Genomic DNA, 19321 nt, shown 5'->3' on the forward strand with positions numbered 1-19321 from the left:
TCAGGATATCACTTAACACCACTAAGGGCACAATAAACATTAAAAATCATTATTTTCCTGGACTATCAGTCTAATGGCACTGAAGTTGCTTAGTCATAATCTACCTCTGCTGGGATAATGCCAACTGGAAACTCTCCACAAACTTCATAAAATCAGATTAGAAAAGAAAAAGGAGATGAACCGCTTGTTTTTTAAAAGTTAATATATCTAACCTCAGCATAAAGTGAACCCCCCCCCCCCCCAAAATGAAGTTCTGTGTTTCTTTTAAAATAAGGTACATCATTTACAGTCCACAGCTGTGTTTTCTTCTCTAAATCACAAACGAAAGGGTCCTTTTACCAAGCTGCGGTAAAAAGGGCCTTGCCGTTTTTGCCCCTAAAACAAAGACATGGCCGTGCAGTAAGATTATTCTTCCTGCATGGTCATGAGGAGGGAAGCATTTACTGCCACCTATTGAGGTGGCATTAAGGGCTCCCGTGGTAACTGGGTGGTAACCAGGCAGCGCCGTTAGTGGTATGCTAGAAATCATGGCACGGGAAATGGTACGTGCTTGAGGAGGAAGTCCCACTGGCGGATATGTTGGACCAGCCATAGTTCCAGTTTGCCCCATGGCAACCCTTTTACTTAGCTGCAGTAAGTGTTAAGTGTGTGCTTACCACCAGGGACGTAGCCAGACCTCAGCGGGAGGGGGGTCCAGAGCCCGAGGTGGGGGGCACAGTTTAGCCCACCTCCCCCAGCCGCCAACCCCCCGCCACTTTCGACCCCCCCTGCCACCACCGCCCTCCCCCCGCCACTTTCGACCCCTCCTCCCACCGCCAACCCTCCCCCGTCACCGCCGCCACCAGGTACCTTTGCTGGCGGGGATCCCCAACCCCTGCCAGCCGAAGTCTTCTTCAGTGCCAGTCTCTGGCGCCTTCGCTGATCTGTTTCTGTCAGTCCTGGCTCCTGACGTCCTGCGTGCACGCCCTGCACGGGACTACATACAGGACGTGCATGCAGGACGTCTGGAGACAGGACTGAGAGAAACAGATCGGCGAAGGTGCCGGAGACCGGCGCTGAAGATGACTTCGGCTGGCGGGGGTTGAGGACCCCCACCAGCAAAGGTACCTGGCGGCGGTGGGGGAGGGTCAGCGGCAGCGGGAGGGGGGGATTGAAAGTGGTGGGGGAGGGTCAGTGGCGGGGGGGTCAAAAGTAGAGGGGGCCAGGGCTAAATCTGTGGGGGCCCATGCCCCCGTGGCCCCACCTAGCTACGCCCCTGCTTACCGCAGCTTAAAATGGCATACCACAGGATGCGCTCAGGGGTCCTGCAGTAAGTTTGGGGGCAGAGAGTGGCCATTTCAGCGCTATTCAGTAAGGGGCCCTTTCACAAAACGGCGATAGGGCTACTGCGTGTGTAGCACATGCCAAATTGACAGTACCGCCCCGTCAGTAATTTCAAAGTTGGTGCACACTGTTTCCCACAGTAGAAAATATTTTTTCTATTTTCTACCGGGGGGGGGGGGGGGGAGGCATTCCCGGTGGTAATTGGCAGCACAGCCACATTGACGCGTGCTGTGTGAGTACCGCGGGTGTAACGCATGAACCCTTACCACTAGGTCAATGGGTGGCAGAAAGGGCTCAGGCCATAAATGGCCATATGCTACTTTAAATTTTAGCACACGGCCATTTACTGCCCCTATTTTAAAAAGCCTTTATTCCCAGCCACGTTAAAAAAAAAACCCAAAATGTCCCAGCACATGCCAAAAACACGCACCCACACTACTGCAGGCCACCTTTTACCATGGGCATTTGTTGGGCAAGGGCTGCTTCAGGGCCCTGTGTCTTCATGGACATTTCTCTGGGGTGTCTGTCACCAGCCGTCACTCATTAAACAATCTATTTCCAGGAGACTCGGCCAAGAATGTCATCACCTAGATACATTATGGTTGAACCAGAATAAAAATCTTTACTGAAGTAAAAGCATAAAAGAACATTCACTTTGGCAAAAATAAAAGATGAAATGTGGCCCTGTTGCTTCTACCGACCCTCTGTTGAGACTCCAGTTTGGAAGTCTTGGGACAAGGACACCAAGTCTTGTTTTCCTTAACCTCCCTCCTTCTTCACTAGATTCTCTAGGCTTTCCTTCCTTATCTGTGAGAAGACAGAGCCAAATGAGACCTATCCCCTAATCCATAGGTCTATCTGACAATGAGAAGGAGAGAGAAGGTGTGCCTTGGCAGAGATGTCCTTTTTTTTCTTTGTGCATGCTCGACCGGCCGACTGGCTTCCAAGGGAATAGAGAATGCAAGTGAGCTACAACGAGCAGCTCATTTGCATTCCGTTTCCTTGATGCATGGCCGTTCCCTACCGATTCGCTATGCAATCAGTAAGGGAAGGGCTCTTCCGAAGACCTTAGTGCATCTGGCCCTGAGAAAGGAAAAGAAGAGATTAGCTGCAGTAAGTGTTAGTGTGTGCCTTGCTGAGCCAGATCAAAGGTCCATGAAGCCCAGTATCCTACTTCCAACAGTGACCAATGCATGTCACAAGTACCTGGTAGACTCCCCAAGAAGTAGCGAGATTCCATGCTACTTACCACTTAAATAAGCAGTGACTTCCCCAGAGCTCCCATACTGATCTATGGACTTTTCCTTCAGGAATTTGTCCAAACCTTTTTTAAACACAGGTACACTAACTGCTTTTACCGCATCCTCTGTCAATGGGTTCCAGAGCTTAACTTTTTCCGCAGGGCCATCCTAGTCCAAAAGACAGTTTCCCCAAGGTCTAAATGCTCTGGTCACAAGTCCTGGCTATTCAGGATAAAAAGGGTAGAATTTTAGAAAGACCCAAAAAGACCAGAATTTCTCACCCAGCCTTGGTCTTTCTAGGAGGGACAATTGCATCATTGCATCACCAAAAATCTCTATAGACATTCCCATAAGCATAGACCTACAGTATGTCCGAGTAGGAAAGTCAGCTCCTCCCACTTCCAACATGACAAACTTTCAGATCGCTCCTCCTACCTTATACATATGCTAAGGCTCCCAGGGATAACCACCTCCTCCTCAGAGACAGGATTTCAGTGTATCCCCACTTTTCATTCAGCTTCACTAGTTACCAGTCGATTACTGGATTTGTTTTAAGGCACTCTCTTTATTTATTTATTTATTTACTAGTAAAAAAGGCCTGTTTCTGACACAAATGAAACGGGCACTAGGAAGGTTTTCCTCGGAGTGTGTATGTTTGAGAGAGTGTATGTGAGAGTGACTATCCTGCTTATAATCGAACGAGAAAAACGCCCAAGTTCCGACCTAAATCGGGAGATGGACGTTTATCTCACAAAAACGAATAAAGCGGTATAATCGAAAGCCGATTTTTGGACGTTTTCAACTGCACTCCGTCGCGGATGCGGACAAAGTTGATGGGGGCGTGTCAGAGGTGTGGCGAAGGCGGAACTGGGGCGTGGTTATCTGCCGAACAAAGATGGGCGCATTTCACCGATAATGGGAAAAAAGTATGCGTTTTTAGCTAGAATTTAGGACACTTTTCCTGGACCCTGTTTTTTCACGAATAAGGCCCCAAAAAGTGCCCTAAATGACCAGATGACCACTGGAGGGAATCGGGGATGACCTCCCCTGACTCCCCCAGTGGTCACTAACCCCCTCCCACCACAAAAAATGATGTTTCACAACTTTTTATTTTCACCCTCAAATGTCATACCCACCTCCCTGGCAGCAGTATTCAGGTCACTGGAGGAGTTGTTAGGGGGTGCAGTGGACTTCAGGCAAGTGGACCCAGGCCCATCCCCCCTACCTGTTACAATTGTGCTGCTTAATGCTTATTAGTCATCCAACCCCCCCAAACCCACTGTACCCACATGTAGGTGCCCCCTTCACCCCTTAGGGCTATAGTAATGGTGTAGACTTGTGGGCAGTGGGTTTTGAGGGGGATTTGGGGGGCTCAACACACAAGGGAAGGGTGCTATGCACCTGGGAGCTCTTTTACCTGTTTTTTTGGTTTTGTAAAAGTGCCCCCTAGGGTGCCCGGTTGATGTCCTGGCATGTGAGGGGGACCAGTGCACTACGAATCCTGGCCCCTCCCACGAACAAATGCCTTGGATTTATTCGTTTTTGAGCTGGGCGCTTTCATTTTCCATTATCGCTGAAAAACAAAAATGCCCAGCTCACACATTGTTGAATAAAACATGGGCGTCTATTTTTTCCCAAAATACGGTTCGGTCCACCCCTTCACGGACCCATTCTTGGAGATAAACGCCCATGGAGATAGGCGTTTTCGTTCAATTATGCCCCTCCAAGTGTAAGAGAGAGAGTGAATGTGCGAGTGTGTGTGAGAGAGTGAGTCTGGGTGTGAGTGTATCTGTAAGAGAGAAAGTGTGTGTGTGAGAATGAGAGTGTGTGCAAGTGCGTATGTGAGACAGTGTGAGAGAGAGAGAGAGTACACAGGTACAGTGTGTGCGAGAGAGAGTGTGTGTGTGAGACACAGTCTCTCTGTGAGACTGAGTGTATGAGACCAAGAGAGTGTGTGAGTGACTGTGTGACACATACAGTGTGAATGTGATACAGTGTAAGACATAGAGTGTGTGAGAGACAGTGTGTGAGAGTGAGAGAAAGACATTGACTGTGAGAGAGAGTGCGTGAGAGAGACAGTGTGTGTGTGTGACAGAGATACCTCCCCTCCACCTCTCTGGTGTCAGGCCCCCCCTCTCTCTCTGGTGTCTGAGCGTTACTGTGCAGGACGCTGAGCTCTGGCTGTGCTTCAAGGAACTGACCAATCCTCTTTAATAGAATGCACCTCCAACATTCTGAAGCCGAGAAACCTCGTGTGGTTGGTCACTTCTGCTTGTGACGAACCCGGAAGTACGTGATGTCAATTCAGGAGATGGATACAGAGAGCAGGAATGCCTCAGCCATGCAGTCAGCTTCAGAATGTTGGAGGTGCGTTTTATTATATAGGATAACATTTATATCCCACATATTCCCACCCACTGACAGGCTCAATGTGGCTTACATCAGACCGCAAAGGCAATCACCAATCCGGTAAACAAACAAACGAAGTATATTAAGGTGAATAGGAAGGATAGTAATTACAAGGGGCAAGGGAAAAGAGGGGGAGGGTAATAGAGTCCATGAGGTCCATAAATAAGTTGTATTCCAGGAATTATGGATTTAAGACAGGTCCATTAGGGTAAGCCTTTCCAAATAAACTGGTCTTAAGAGATTTTCTGAAATTCAGATGATCATGAATAATTCTCACAGTCATAGGCGCCCCGTATAAGAGGCTTGGGGAGGCTAAGCCTCCCCAGCTGATCGTCGACTTCCGCTTGTTTTGGAGCCCACCCTCCCGCCCCGCGCATTTTCATCTTTTATTTCCGTGGCAGCGACGTCAATGAAGAAAAAGACTACAGGCTCGCCGCCAGCTTCTCCCTTCTCTCTGCTCTCGCGGAAACAGGAAATGCATCACGGGACACTGTGTGCAGAGAGAAGGGAGAAGCTGGCGGCGAGCCTGTAGTCTTTTTCTTCATTGACGTCGCTGCCACGGAGCGTATGGAGGTAAGCTCCGCCCCCTTTAGCCTCCCCAAACAGTTGGGCTACCGACCGTCTATGCTCACAGTTTTAGGTAATGCATTCCATAGTTGAGTGTCAATAAAGGAAAAGGTGAAAGCGTAAGTGGATTTATATTTGTGACCGTTACAGGTAGGATGATGGAGGTTTAAATATGAACGGGATGATCTGCAAGAATTCCTTGATGGCAGATTGATAAGGGTATCCATGTAACCCAGGGCTTCACCATAAAGAATTTTATGGACCAGTGTACAAATTTTAAAAGTAATTCGTTCCTTTACTGGAAGCCAGTGTAGTTTCTCATGAAGAGGTCTAGAACTGTCGAATTTTGATTTTCCATAAATTAATCTGGCTGCTGTATTCTAGGCGGTTTGGAATTTCTTTCGAAGTTGTTCTTTACATCCTGCATATATTCCATTACAGTAGTCTAGGTGGCTTAATACCAGTGATTGAACTAGGTTACGAAATATTACTCTAGGGAAATAAGGTTGTATCCATTTGAGTTTCCATAGAGAGAAGAATATTTTCTTGGTGGTGGAGTTTGTTTGATTCACGAGTGATAGGTTACGATCAACAATTACACCAAGTATTTTTAGACTCTCAGAGACCGAAAGTGTAAGGTCAAGAGTGATTAAGGTTGAGGGTTTGAACTTATTATAGGGGGAAGAGAGGATAAGACAATGAGTTTTCTCAGTATTAAGTTTGCCCAAGCGACCATGGTATGTAATCCAAGATTAACTTCATTGGAGATTTCAGATAAATCATTTCTGAAAAAAATGTAGATGGTGACGCCATCGGCATAGATGAAAGGGTTAAAGCCAAGCTTGGATAGGGACTTGGCCAAAGGAATCAGCATTAGGTGCTACATTAAGGGACTCTTCTTACCCATCCTTAGTGGTCATTCCCTATACCACTGCTCGGACACTCATGTCTCTAAATTCTATTCGCCTGGTACTACCCTCTCCAAAAGCAGTCCGTTACGAAACTACCCAGAAGTCCACTTTCTTTTTTGCAGCCCCCAAACTGCAGAATGACCTTCCCATCTGAAGTTCATTTGCTGTTGTCTTTTGTTACATTCAAATGTTTGTTAAAATCCCATTTTTTTTCATTGCATGCTCAATGTTACATTGAGTCTGATCCAGTGGCATAGGAAGGGGGGGCGGTGGGGCGGTCCGCGCCGGGTGCACGCCACTGGAGGGGTGTCGGCTCCGCTGGTTCCCTGCTCCCTCTGCCCTGGAACTTCCTGTTCCGGGGCAGAGAGAGCAAGGAACCAGCGGAGCCGACGCAGCTCCCAGCGACGTGCACTCGGGGGTGGATCAGCCCTCTCGCCCGCCCCTCGCTTCCTAATTGAAGTAAGAATGCGCTCCGGGGGGAGGGTGTGCTCCAGCGGGGGGAGGGTGCGCGTCGAGGGGGGGCGCCGTGCTGCACCTGGGGGGGGGTGCACAGCGGCAACCTGCCCCGGGTGTCAGCCGCCCTCGCTACGGCACTGGTCTGATCAGCCATGAGTTGTATCCATTCCTAAAACTATGATGTTTTAATTCTTTCATTTGTCCGTTTTTTTTCTTTTTTAACTGATCTTTCACTTTTAATAATGGCCTTTTATGATTTTATTTTTTTTGTTTTAATGTTCCTTTGTTGGTAATTGCAGTACATCAAGCATTTTAATAAACATAAAACATAAATATTCAATCATCCCCCTTTCTGTGAAAATACGTTTTCTGTTTTCTTACCTTGGAGCTTCATATTGGGAATAGACTCAGGAACAAAGTCAGAAAATATTTTTTCACAAAAAGGTTGCTGGGATGCTTCGAATGCCCTCTTGGGAGGAGGTAGAGACACAAATAGTAAGAAATTTCAAAAAAACTGGGTCAGATATTCAGACCGCAGGAGTTATACTGGGTAACTCCTGTGGTCGCCGCTAATTCCAGGCCATTTCTGGTGACCGGCATTGACGATCCACTTTATTTGGGGCTGGTTTAAAGATAACTGGCTAAGCCAATACTCAGCGCTAGCAGGTTATCTTTAAATTGGCCAAAGATGTCCTACATTTGGACACGGCCAAATACGGCCACTAAACCAGCATTAAAAATTGGTGGAGAGTTGGTTATATCTGGCAATATAAGTGGCAATCTGCTAGACGCTAACCAGCAAAATTCAGCAGGAGATAGCCAGTTATCCCCGGATATCACCGGATAACCAGCTATGTACCATTTGAAAGGTATTAATCCGCAAACGAACCTTTTCCGGAGATGCGAAGGCGGTAGAACTAGAGGACATGAAATGAGATTGAAGGGGGGCAGACTCAAGAAAAATGTCAGGAAGTATTTTTTCACGGAGAGAGTGGTGGATGCTTGGAATGCCCTCCCGCGGGAGGTGGTGGAGAGGAAAACGGTAACGGAATTCAAACATGCGTGGGATAAACATAAAGGAATCCTGTGCAGAAGGAATGGATCCTCAGGAGCTTAGCTGAAATTGGGTGGCGGAGCCGGTGGGGGGAAGAGGGGTTGGTGGTTGGGAGGCTAGGATAGGGGAGGGCAGACTTATACGGTCTGTACCAGAGCTGGTGGTGGGAGGCGGGGCTGGTGGTTGGGAGGCGAGGATAGTGCTGAGCAGACTTATAAGGTCTGTGCCAGAGCCGGTGGTGGGAGGCGGGGCTGGTGGTTGGGGGGGCGGGGATAGTGCTGGGCAGACTTATACAGTCTGTGCCCTGAAAAAGACAGGTACAAATCAAGGTAAGGTATACACATATGAGTTTATCTTGGGCAGACTGGGTGGACCGTGCAGGTCTTTTTCTGCCATCATCTACTCTGTTACTATGTAAGCGGCCATTCCATTTTCAGTTTTTTCTTTTGAATTACTTTTGGAATATTTCTATAATTGTTCTTTCATGCTAAAAATGTAGAATATGTCATGCAGAGCTGTGAAACAAGTATTTTAATACACTTCAAACTATATATTATAGTCAGAAGAATGTGAAAAATATGACAAGGGAAGGGAAGGGGATTTGAATCCAGCTCGCACCTCTTTCAGTAGTAGCTCAAGGTGAGTTACCTTAAAGGCACAGTAAGCATTTTTACAAGGCAGTATAGTTGAAGGACACCGCAAATGTTCATACTAATTAATTTAAAGAGTTCCTATAACATAACGTTAGAGAAATGTTGTCATCTATCATATGGTGACTTCCAATTTATCTCACCCTCCACACATTTGTCTATGCCTCCTGACCATGCAAGAAATCAGAGAGAAAAACTGTATTAAAAAAAAAAAAATTCAGTATCATTTAAACGTTTCCATTCAGCAGTCTCTAGGCTCAGATGTATCATATTTGTAGCCCCGAGAAGAGAGATTCTGGGTTTTGATGAGTAGAAAATGGATAATTAAGTACCGTGACAGAACACAGCTGTTGCCCCTCCCCTCCCCTCCCCCCTCTGCTGTTTACCAATGTTCAAAACTGATCATTAGAAGCAAAAATCTGTACAACCGGGTAGGCTGCCATACTTGTTTTGAATGCCGAAGAGAATTGTGGACAGTGCAATAGATGTCATAAAATGTCAGAGATGGGTAAACAAATGAAATGTAGGGTCATTGGTAACATTGTTTCCTCGCAGAATATCACAGTTTTGCATCACACACACACACACACACACACACACACACACACATAACACACACACACACACATATATATATATATATATATATATATATATATATATATAACACACACACATATATAAATGATAAACAAACATGAAGTCAACACATTTGCTTCTGGTTCTGTTTACAATCTACCTTATCTTTACATTTAGAGAGGTCTGATATAACAGGAATCGTCCAAGGGGAACAGCTAGTTACCAAGGAGACTCCCTGATGAATCAGAGACTCGTATAAGATCTGCACGTTCTTGTGTCTTCCTAATTCATAAGCGCTTACGTTCTTAAATAGGAAAAACAGATTGATTCGCAGCAGACTCCGGAGGGATCATGTATTTCTGCTCCGAAGCAAAAAGCTTTCGTTTGTACTAACAGGAACGAACGAGCTTGTGCGTTCTTCTGTGTGGAATGTGTTTCTTGTTCGGTTTAGAAGGTATTCCGAGAGGAGGGGGGGAATTTCTCCTTGGTTATGCATGATTTGAGAAAAACAAGTGCTCTCCAAGGAAAAAGGTTAAAGATCAGCGGGAGAAACCTGAGCGGGGGAAAAAATGAAGTGTCTCTTCTTTGCAGGAATCAGCCCAGACAATGCCGAGCGAAGAGACTCCTGGACGCGCATCTGCCTCCCATTACGTGCGTTGCTGCAGTGTTTTCCGAGGTAAAGGCTGTGTTCTAAGAAACCTTCTCTTTGCATTTACCTATCTGGGAAACGATTGACTGGATCAGTGTTCCAACTTGCACAAAAGCAGGCGAACGTTTGCCTAAACCCGAGCCCAGAAAATCAAGGCTACGTTTCCCATCGACACAAGCTGTGTGTGCTTTTTTTGTGTACATTAGCAACAAGCTAACTTAAGTCTGGACCTGAACCAGGAACAAAGCCGATGGGGAAGTTACTGCTCCAATGCAGGGCTGAAGTTTGCTGCTGTTAATGGGGATGAGCATAATGTCCATGGAGCATTTGTACAGCTCAGCTTGCCAAGGACGTCTAAACACCACCACCCAGAGAAAGAGAAGCATTAGAAACTGTGAAAAAAAGAAGGGCTTTGTAAAATAAATACTTCTTTCTGCCATCAGGTTTTTCTATTGACTTTTTCGGGGACGAAGAGCAGTTACTGGTTTGGCTTTTGTTTTTTTTTTATTATTTTGTCTGGGTTTTTTTGTTTGGATTTTTTTATTTTTTTGCTAAAATGTCAGAAAGTCGATGAGCTGTCAATGTTTCCTTCCATATCGACAGGAATATGCCCTTAGAACTTCGAGAAAAGTTCAAAGGAAAATAAAATCCAATTGAGAGAGAAGACTTATGGAAAAGCTTTTACTTGCAAATAGATCGTTGCTTTTTTTTTTTCCAAAGGTGAAAATTGCAAGTATATAGATTAAAGGGAAAGATTCGTTCTGTCAGATACGGTTGAATCTCCATACACAGACCACTGCTGCTAAGGTAACTTGATTCACCGGAGGTTGGCTATTAACACAGAAATTGTTGATACTGTGTGTATTAAAGGAACAGAACTGATAGCTTGTTAACCTGCAGCTTCTATGACTCAAGGTTAACGTGCTATTTTAACATTTAATAATTGAAGCTAAAAAAAAAAAAAGAGTGTAATTGGTGTATTAACTGTTTAGTAAAGGTTTTAAGTAAAAGGTATTTTATGGGCAAAGGATTTGACATGTTTTCTTGCCATGTAAATTAGTCTATCACCACAGAAATAAAATAAGCAGTTTATAGCAGTCATGCTTTCAGATTAAAGGCATTAGATAATAACAGCTACATGAAGGACAATACAAAGTTTATAGCTAATTAGAAAAAAAGTGACTAGTTCAATATTGATATTAAACTGGGATTGCAAAAATGTTTGTAAACTGATGAAAGAGTATGTAAATGAGCTGATGTGAGATACCTGAGCCATGCAACAGCTCAAAGGGGTCCTTTAACTAAGCTGTGGTAAAAAGGGGCCTGCGCTAGCATCGGCGTGCGGTTTTGACAATTCTGAGTCCCCCCCCCCCCCCCCCTTTTACTGCAGTGGGTAAAGGACTGTCTTTTTTGCAGGAAAAGAAATGGCCATGAGGTAAATGAAGCACTGGCCACCAGGCCATTTTGGCGGGTGCACTTACCACCACCCATTGAGATGGCAGTAAGGGTTCCCGTGCTAACCTGGCAGTAACCAGACAGTGCACAGTGCTGCCCAATTACAGCCTGGTAAGGACCAGTGCTACAAAAATAGACATTTTTGTGGCGCTGGAAATGGCGCGCACTGGGGATTGGGAACTAGCGCTGGGCTCCTGGCGGTAGTTACAGATTGGCGCATGGGAAGCCTATTGCCACACACCGATCCTTTAGTAAAAGGGGCCCCGAAGTTAATTGTAGGCCAGCCCGATGACCCATAGCGCAAGGTCTATTTGTGATTCCCAAGGTCAGGTTCTAGTGTTCAGGCCAAGCTGAAGATGCTGTAACATAGTAAATGACAGCAGATAAAGACCTGTACGGTCCATCCTGTCTGCCCAACAAGATACTTTATATGTATACCCGAGTATGATTTGTCCTTGCCTTTCTCAGGGCACAGACCGTAGAAGTCTGCCCAGCACTGTTCTTGTACTAAAAGTTCTGAAGATTCTGGAATCCTAAAGAGTTTCAAGATTCCGGAATCCCAGTTAGTAGCTACATTCCGTGTAGAACCCCAAAGAGTAACATAGTTACATATTAAATGAGGGCAGATAAAGACCTGTACGGTCCATCCAGTCTGCCCAACAAGATACTCATTTTACATGGTATGTGATACTTTATATGTATACCAGAGTTTGATTTGTCCTTGCCTTTCTCAGGGCACAGACCGTAGAAGTCTGCCCAGCACTCTTCTTGTACTAAGTTCTGAAGCTAATGTCAAAGCCCCTTAAAATTTACACTCCAGCCCATCCCTATCTATTCAGTCATGATCAGGGCATAGAAGTCTGCCCAGCTCCCATTTTGTTTCCCAATTACTGGCATCGCCACCCAATCTCCGCTAAGATTCCGTGGAACCATATAGATATTGGTATTCACGCAGGGTCCAATATCCAAAGGATTTCTGCATCCTAACTTTGAGAGTTATGCTCATAAATTGACCTCTTTGCTAACTGACTTTAGAGCTGAGGGAATGCATCTTTACTCAGAATTTCACCAAGGGGTCCTTTTCTTAGCGTACGGTAAAAATAAATACATGCTAAAAGCTACAGACACTCAAAGGAATAGATGGGTGTTTCTAGCATTTAGCGCATGCTAAAAATGAAAACGCGCCTTTGTAAAAGACCCCCTTAACTCTTAAATTTAGGAGCAGAAAAGCTGGGTGGTAGAAGGGCAGATTTAGAGGAGGGAAAAGAAGTTAGGAGCTTAGCACTGATTTTCAGTTCTAGGCTTATAAATCGAGGCAAACAAATGGCTTTGAGCATAGGGGGTCAATATTCAAAGTGATTTTACCAGTCGTTAACAGTCATCACCACTGTAAATAATTGGTCAGCGCCGAACTGAAAACTGACTATTTTGGGGGCGTTCCAAGGGCGGAGTCAGCACTCGGCCAGTTAAGTGCCAATATTCAGCATTTAACTGGCCAGGGTAACTTCATAAATAGGATTACGCAAAAGTCAGGCCTATCTTTATACGGTGCCCCATAGCTGGTTAAGGGGCCCTTTTACTAAGGTGCGTAGGCGTCAAATTGGAACGACCACCCAGCTACCGTGAGCCTCAGGCGGTAATTCCATTTTTGATGTGCATCCAAAACACGAGCTAGAAATTTTCTACCGTGCGGCGCTTACCAGGTATAATCGGCGGTGTGTGCACACTGATGATTAATGCCTGGTTAACGCAATTAGACCTTACCGCTATGTGAAGGGGTGGCGGTAAGGTCTCAGGCCGGAAATGGACGCACGCTGCTGGTTTTACTTTTGCCCGCACATCCATTTTCGGCCACGTAAAAAGGCCTTTTTTTGCAGGTGCGCTGAAAAATGGACCTGTGCGAGTCCAAAACACACGCCTATATTCGTAGGGCGTCTCTAGCATTTAGCGTGTGCTAAAAACACTAGCGTGCCTACATCATGGCTTAGTAAACAGGGTCCTTAACCAGCTCTGCAAACCTGGAAATTCAATGCCGGTGCCCTGGCGTGCCCCGGCACTGAATTTCTGGGTTTAACTCTGGCAGTGGTGAATATCAAGCCCATACAATTTTAAGCTCCTAAATGAAGATGAATTTTCAACCGAAAAGTTTTGCTTCTAAGTCTGGCTGAAAATAGGGCATACATTTAGAAGGCTAACGTAGAAGCATAAATTTAGGGGCTCAGGGCCCCTTTTACCAAGCTGCGGCAAAAGGGGGCCGGCGCTGGCATGGTCGCATGCTTTCCACGTGCGCCGAGGCCCCCCTTTTACCGCAGCGGGTAAAAGGGAAGTCTTGCTTTCCTACAGGAAATGGCCGGGTGGCAAGTAAAGCACTTGCCACGCGGTCATTTCAGGGGAGGGAGCCTTTACTGCAACCCTTTGAGGTGGCGGCGAGGGCTCCCGTGTTAACCCGGCGGTAACCGGGCAGCGCTTGGCACTGCCCGATTACCACCGGGTACACTCTGGCACTACAAAAATAAATACATTTTTGTAGCACTGGAAACGACGGCGCCCTAGGGGTGGGAAGTACCGTCGGACCGCTGCAGTAGCCCAGCGGTGCTTCCCGTATAGCGAGTGGTAAGCCCACATTGGGCTTACCGCCACTTAGTAAAAGGACCCCCCCCCCCCCCAATATTTTCTGAATATCAGGGTCATATATACCAGCCAGTCTAGTTTTCTAGATATCCATACTGAATATTCATTAAAAAAAATTGTTTATGCATGGAATGGAGGTAGTGCATGCAAACCTATATCATGAATATTCATTTTGGACATCCTTAGAAACAGACTGGCTAGGAGGTCCCCCAGGACCGGTTTGGAAACCAGTGGTCAGTCGTTCCTGGAAAGGGTTTGATGACGTGATGGCCGTGTTAGCTGGGAGGGGAAGAATAACTAGTCACCCCAGTAGGAGCTGAAAGGCCCAGAGGGAAACTGCAGACAAAACCAGAAAGAAGTGTCAGTACAAGGGCTGTGGCTTGTTGAGAACTCTTATGACAAGACTATTATGCAGGTACAAACATTGCAACTGTTAACCAAGAGATTATAATCCAACCCCGCTCCGAAAAGGAATGTGAAGTCAGGTTGCAGACAGATTTTCAGTGCCCAGCAGCCATGAACAATCATCTATCATTTTCAGGCTTCAGAGCTAAGTATCAGACGTTAGCTATTGCCACAGATCATTATTAGGTGTATTAAATCGGAGATAATTATAAAGTATAGACACCAAAAGGGGCATGGAAATGACTTGCTGTTGCCTCAGAAAAGACCTAGAGGGGCATTTTTGATATAATACCTGTCCGACTTTGGATCCAAGTGGCGATATAGCAATTTTCGAAACAGCAAAATGTCTGTCTTTTTTTTTTTTTAATGGCCACTTCCTAGATGTTTTTATGCTCTGCGTCTATCTGTTTGGTCCATTTTTGAAAAAAAAACAAATCCAAAGCCATAGGGATATAGGAGGAGCCAGCATTCTTAGTAGACTGGCCACACAGACATCCCAGCAGAGCAGCGGGGCACCCTAGGGGGCACTGCAGTGGATTTTGCATAAAAGGTCCCGGGTACACATCCCCACCATTGCTCCCTTATATTGTATAGTGAGCCCTCCAAAACCCACCAAAAACCTATTGTACCCAACTGTACACCACTATAATAGCACTTAAGGCTTCCAGGTGTCACCTATATGTGGGTACAGTATGTTTTTGGTGAGTTTTGGAAGGCTCATACTTTCCACCACAAGTGTTAGAGGCAGGGCCACTGAGGGGGGGGGGCAGGGGGGAGGCCACCAACGCTGCAGGTCCTGGTCTCACCTGCCTGCCTCTTCGTCTCCGGGCCCCCTGCATTCGAAGCGGCAGTCACAGATCGCCTCCCTTCGGGCCTTCCCTCCCTGTGTCCCGCCCTCGCGGAAACCAGAAGTTACATCAGACGAGGGCGAGACACAGGGAGGGAAGGCCAGAAGAGAGGCGATGTGCGATTGCTGCCTTGAATGCAGGGGGCCCGGAGTCGTGGAGGCAGGCAGGTGAGACCGCGGACTGCAGCGGCGGGGGGAGCGATGGGGGCGGCAGCGGCGGGGGGAGCGACAGGGGGCGGCAGCGGTGGGAGGGCGGAGGCAGGGCAGCCTTGCCCTGGGCCTGGCCTAGTCTCTCGGCGGCCCTGGTTAGAGGGGATTATGGGCCTGAGTCTCCTTCTCGACAGTGCACTGCACCGACCACTAGGCTACTCCAGGGGCCTGTTTGCTGCTCTAATAGGACTGGCCATAACATCTGACACTGTCATAGAGGCTGGTATGTACTGTTTCATTCACATCTTTAGGGGGTGGGAGAGGATCATTGACCACTGGTGGAATAAGGGGGGTCATTCCTTTATTCTTCCAGTGGTCATCCGGTCGTTTGTGGCGCTTTTTTGTGGCCTAGTTGTTATTAATACAGGTCTAGCTCAAAACTCCTTAGTTTTAGTCCTGGACATTTTGGTTTTGTTCCATTATGGTAGAAAAACCATCTCCTAAGGAACATCACACAAGTAAAATCAAAGAGACCGATATTCAGCTGGCAACAGGCAGCGCTTTTACTGTTCACTGTTGACATTAAACCTGGAACACCCTAAGCCTGCCCCCAACGTGCTGCCTTGTGATTTGGCTGCACTGCAGACAAACTGCATAGATTAACGTCTGCAACATAGGTTTCGAAAATGGCGATTTGTACGTTTTGGCCAATGCTGCTTTATGCCACTTTTTAAATGTTTTTGTCTTTGGAAAATGAACCCATTAGTGAGCAGTGTACAAAATAATTAAGAGCCATGTCAGGAGGCAGGGGGAGAAGAGACAGAATTAGAGTAGGATGGGGGAGGGGAATGGTCTCAGAATGGAGTTGGGGGGGGGGAGAGAGAGGAGTCTTTGCAGACCTGTTAGCGCAGGGTCTGAGGCATTTCTTCAGTGGCTGGCAGCCCTTTCCTGCGCTATCTGCAAGTCCAGGGTTGAACTTCCTTGCTGTGAGGTAAAAACAGTTTCAGATTAATGACCCTGTGACTGACCAACACAATAGCATTCAGAATCATTAAAAAAACAACAAATATTAGTAATGTTACAGCCTACCTCTTTTCTGTCTTTATGTGAACATAAGAACATAAGAGTAGCCATACTGGATCAGACCAATGGTCCATCTAGCCCAGTATCCTGTTTTCCAAACAGTGGCTAAGCCAGGTCACAAGTACCTGGCAGAAACTCAAATAGTAGCAACATTCTATGTAGAACCCCAAAGAATAGCAAGATTCTGGAATCCTAAAGAGTGACAAGATTCCATGCAGAATCTCAAGGAGTAGCGACATTCCATGTAGAACCCCAAAGAATAGCAAGATTCTGGAATCCTAAAGAGTGACAAGATTCCATGCAGAATCTCAAGGAGTAGCGACATTCCATTTAGAACCCCAAAGAATAGCAAGATTCTGGAATCCTAAAGAGTGACAAGATTCCATGCAGAATCTCAAGGAGTAGCGACATTCCATGCTACAAATCCCAGGGCAAGCAGTTGCTTCCCATGTCTGTCTCAATAGCAGACTATGGATTTTGCCTCCAGGAATTTGTCCAAACTTTTTTAAAACCCAGATACACTAACCGCTGTTACCACATCCTCCAGCAAAGAGTTCTAGAGCTTAACTATTAGTTGAGTGAAAAAATATTTCCCATTTGTTTTAAAAGTATTTCCGTGTAACTTCCTAGAGTGTCCCCTAGTCTTTGTATTTTTGGAACGAGTAAAAAATCGATTTACTTCTACTCATTCTATACCACTCAGGATTTTGTAGACCTCAATCATATCTCCCCTCAGCCGTCTGTGGTAGTTAGATGCTATGTCAGAGCTTTGGCATTGAATTTCCGGGTTGTCGGAACTGGCTGTGCTGTAGCCAGTTAAGTGCAGTATTCAGCACTTAACCAGCTATGGGACACTGCATAAAAACTGACTTTTATATGTGCTCCAAGTTAAGCAGTTACTGTGGCCAAGTGCTGAATATTGGCACTTAACTGGCCAAGTGCTGATTCCGCCCCGGAACGCCCCCAAAATAGCCAGTTTTAAGTTCAACACTAACCAGTCAGTTTCTGCAGCACTAACCGGTTATACGCTGCTGAAAATTAGTGGTTAGCCCCGAGCAGGTGATTTAATTGGCCAGGAGCCATTTCTGGTCAATTAAATTGCTTTGAATATTGACCTCTAAATTGTTATCATTGTATTAAAACCAAACCCAAATTATGAATTTTTATTAGCTTTGTGCAGTGGCCTGAGAACGTGGGGAACTGGGTTCAATTCCTACTGCAGCTCCTTGTGACTCTGGGGAAGTCACTTAACCCCCCCCCCCCCCCCCCCATTGCCCCAGGTATAAAAATAATATGTAAACTGGTTTGATTGTAACCACAGAAAAGTGGTATATCAAGTCCCATCCCCATCCATTATCTTCCTTTTCTAAACTAAGAAATCTGAGGGTATATATTCATATGGGAAAAAAAGTCTGCCGGTGCCCACACAGTTAGTCTTCACATCCCAGACTGTAAGTTCTAAATTTTGTGTTCCTACCAGCAGTGAAGAGGAAAGGATTTGGGGTTCTTACATATTGTTTTGCTGCTGAAGAAACCACTTTAGTGCGAGGGGTTCAATGCACCTGAGACACTTGGATAGTGACTCCCTGAACTCATGGCATGTGCCCTGGTATTGGCAAAAAAAAAAAAAAAAAAAGGAAAGATTTAACAGGTTAAATCAAAGAGATCAAATGATAAAGAGACAGAATAGCTCCCCAACGAGATTTGTTGGAAAAGCAGACGTTCTTTTCATTTGTAAATTCAGAATAAGAGCCCAAGCAATGGTTGAAGGTTTTTCGTGTTTTTCTTTTCTAATTCTTTCTTCTCTGTAAGCTGATATCTCTCCCTCTGCATCTCCTGCCCCTCTCTTCCCAGTGAGGTGGGAGATACACAAGGGCAAGGCCTACCTTAGACATACAGAAACAGTGAAGATTGAGAGATATGAATCCTTGACTGTTTATCAAGAATTTGCTGGCAAATGATGAGTAGAAGGAGCAGTCCCCTCCTGAAGGGGTGAAGGGGTCCACAGGCAGATTTTGAGTCCATTGCCCCTCCTCCGCCCCCACCCCCAACCCAACCTTTGATATATGTAAATGAAGAGGTGCTGCTTGACTTTTTTTTTTTTAATCTCTTTTTATTCACCAGCATCAACAAACATAAAACTACAGATCATTGGAAAATAACATAGCATTTCAATTGATACATAACTCCAGGCATAGGACAGTATTGCTTGATAACGGCAAAATATCAACCATATAAAGTACTAGTAAAACATGCCCGTTTCTGGAGCAAATGAAACGGGCACTAGCAAGGTTTTCCTCCTGAACCCCCCCTCCCTACCCACCCCTTCGGCGTTGTGAAGCCACTGACCGCCATTGCTCCGCACCTCGTGAACGCACGCCACCTTCATCTCCTGAGTCGTGAAGCCACAGACGCCATTGCTCTGCCCTCGCTCTGTGACGCCATTGCTTCGCCCTCGACGTCATCACATTTGACGTGAAGGCGGGGCCGCGGGGCCCAGAGACAGTGATTTCGGTGGCTTCACCACCATGAACCCTTCGAACCCGAAGGAAGTGACACTGACGTCACTGTCCTCAGAACGTTGAGGGTGAGTTTTATTATATAGGATGTTACAATGGAACTTATCTCAATTTCCAAACGTTTACATTTTATAATATCTCTCTCATACAATTCTCATGCCCCTTTCTCAGAGATCCAACCACACAGGTCACATTTGTTACATTTGTACCCCGCGCTTTCCCACTCATGGCAGGCTCAATGCGGCTTATATGGGGCAATGGAGGGTTAAGTGACTTGCCCAGAGTCACAAGGAGCTGCCTGTGCCTGAAGTGGGAATCAAACTCAGTTCCTCAGGACCAAAGTCCACCACCCTAACCACTAGGCCACTCCTCCACTCACCTTCCCTTTATTT

At 46.1% G+C, this 19321-nt stretch overlaps 1 protein-coding gene across 1 annotated transcript in view; it reads left to right on the plus strand.

Annotated features, from left to right (window-relative positions):
* The first annotated feature begins 9537 nt into the window (after positions 1-9537).
* The window catches only part of KCNMB2 (potassium calcium-activated channel subfamily M regulatory beta subunit 2), a 134206-nt gene continuing 124422 nt past the window's right edge, over positions 9538-19321 (plus strand). The window contains exons 1-2 of the mRNA XM_030217180.1: positions 9538-9644; positions 9782-10646. The gene's annotated coding sequence lies outside the window, so the exon portion shown is untranslated. The remainder of the gene's footprint in view (positions 9645-9781; positions 10647-19321) is intronic.

This window comes from Microcaecilia unicolor, chromosome 10 (assembly GCF_901765095.1).
Source record: "Microcaecilia unicolor chromosome 10, aMicUni1.1, whole genome shotgun sequence".
Classification (NCBI taxonomy): Eukaryota; Metazoa; Chordata; class Amphibia; order Gymnophiona; family Siphonopidae; genus Microcaecilia; species Microcaecilia unicolor.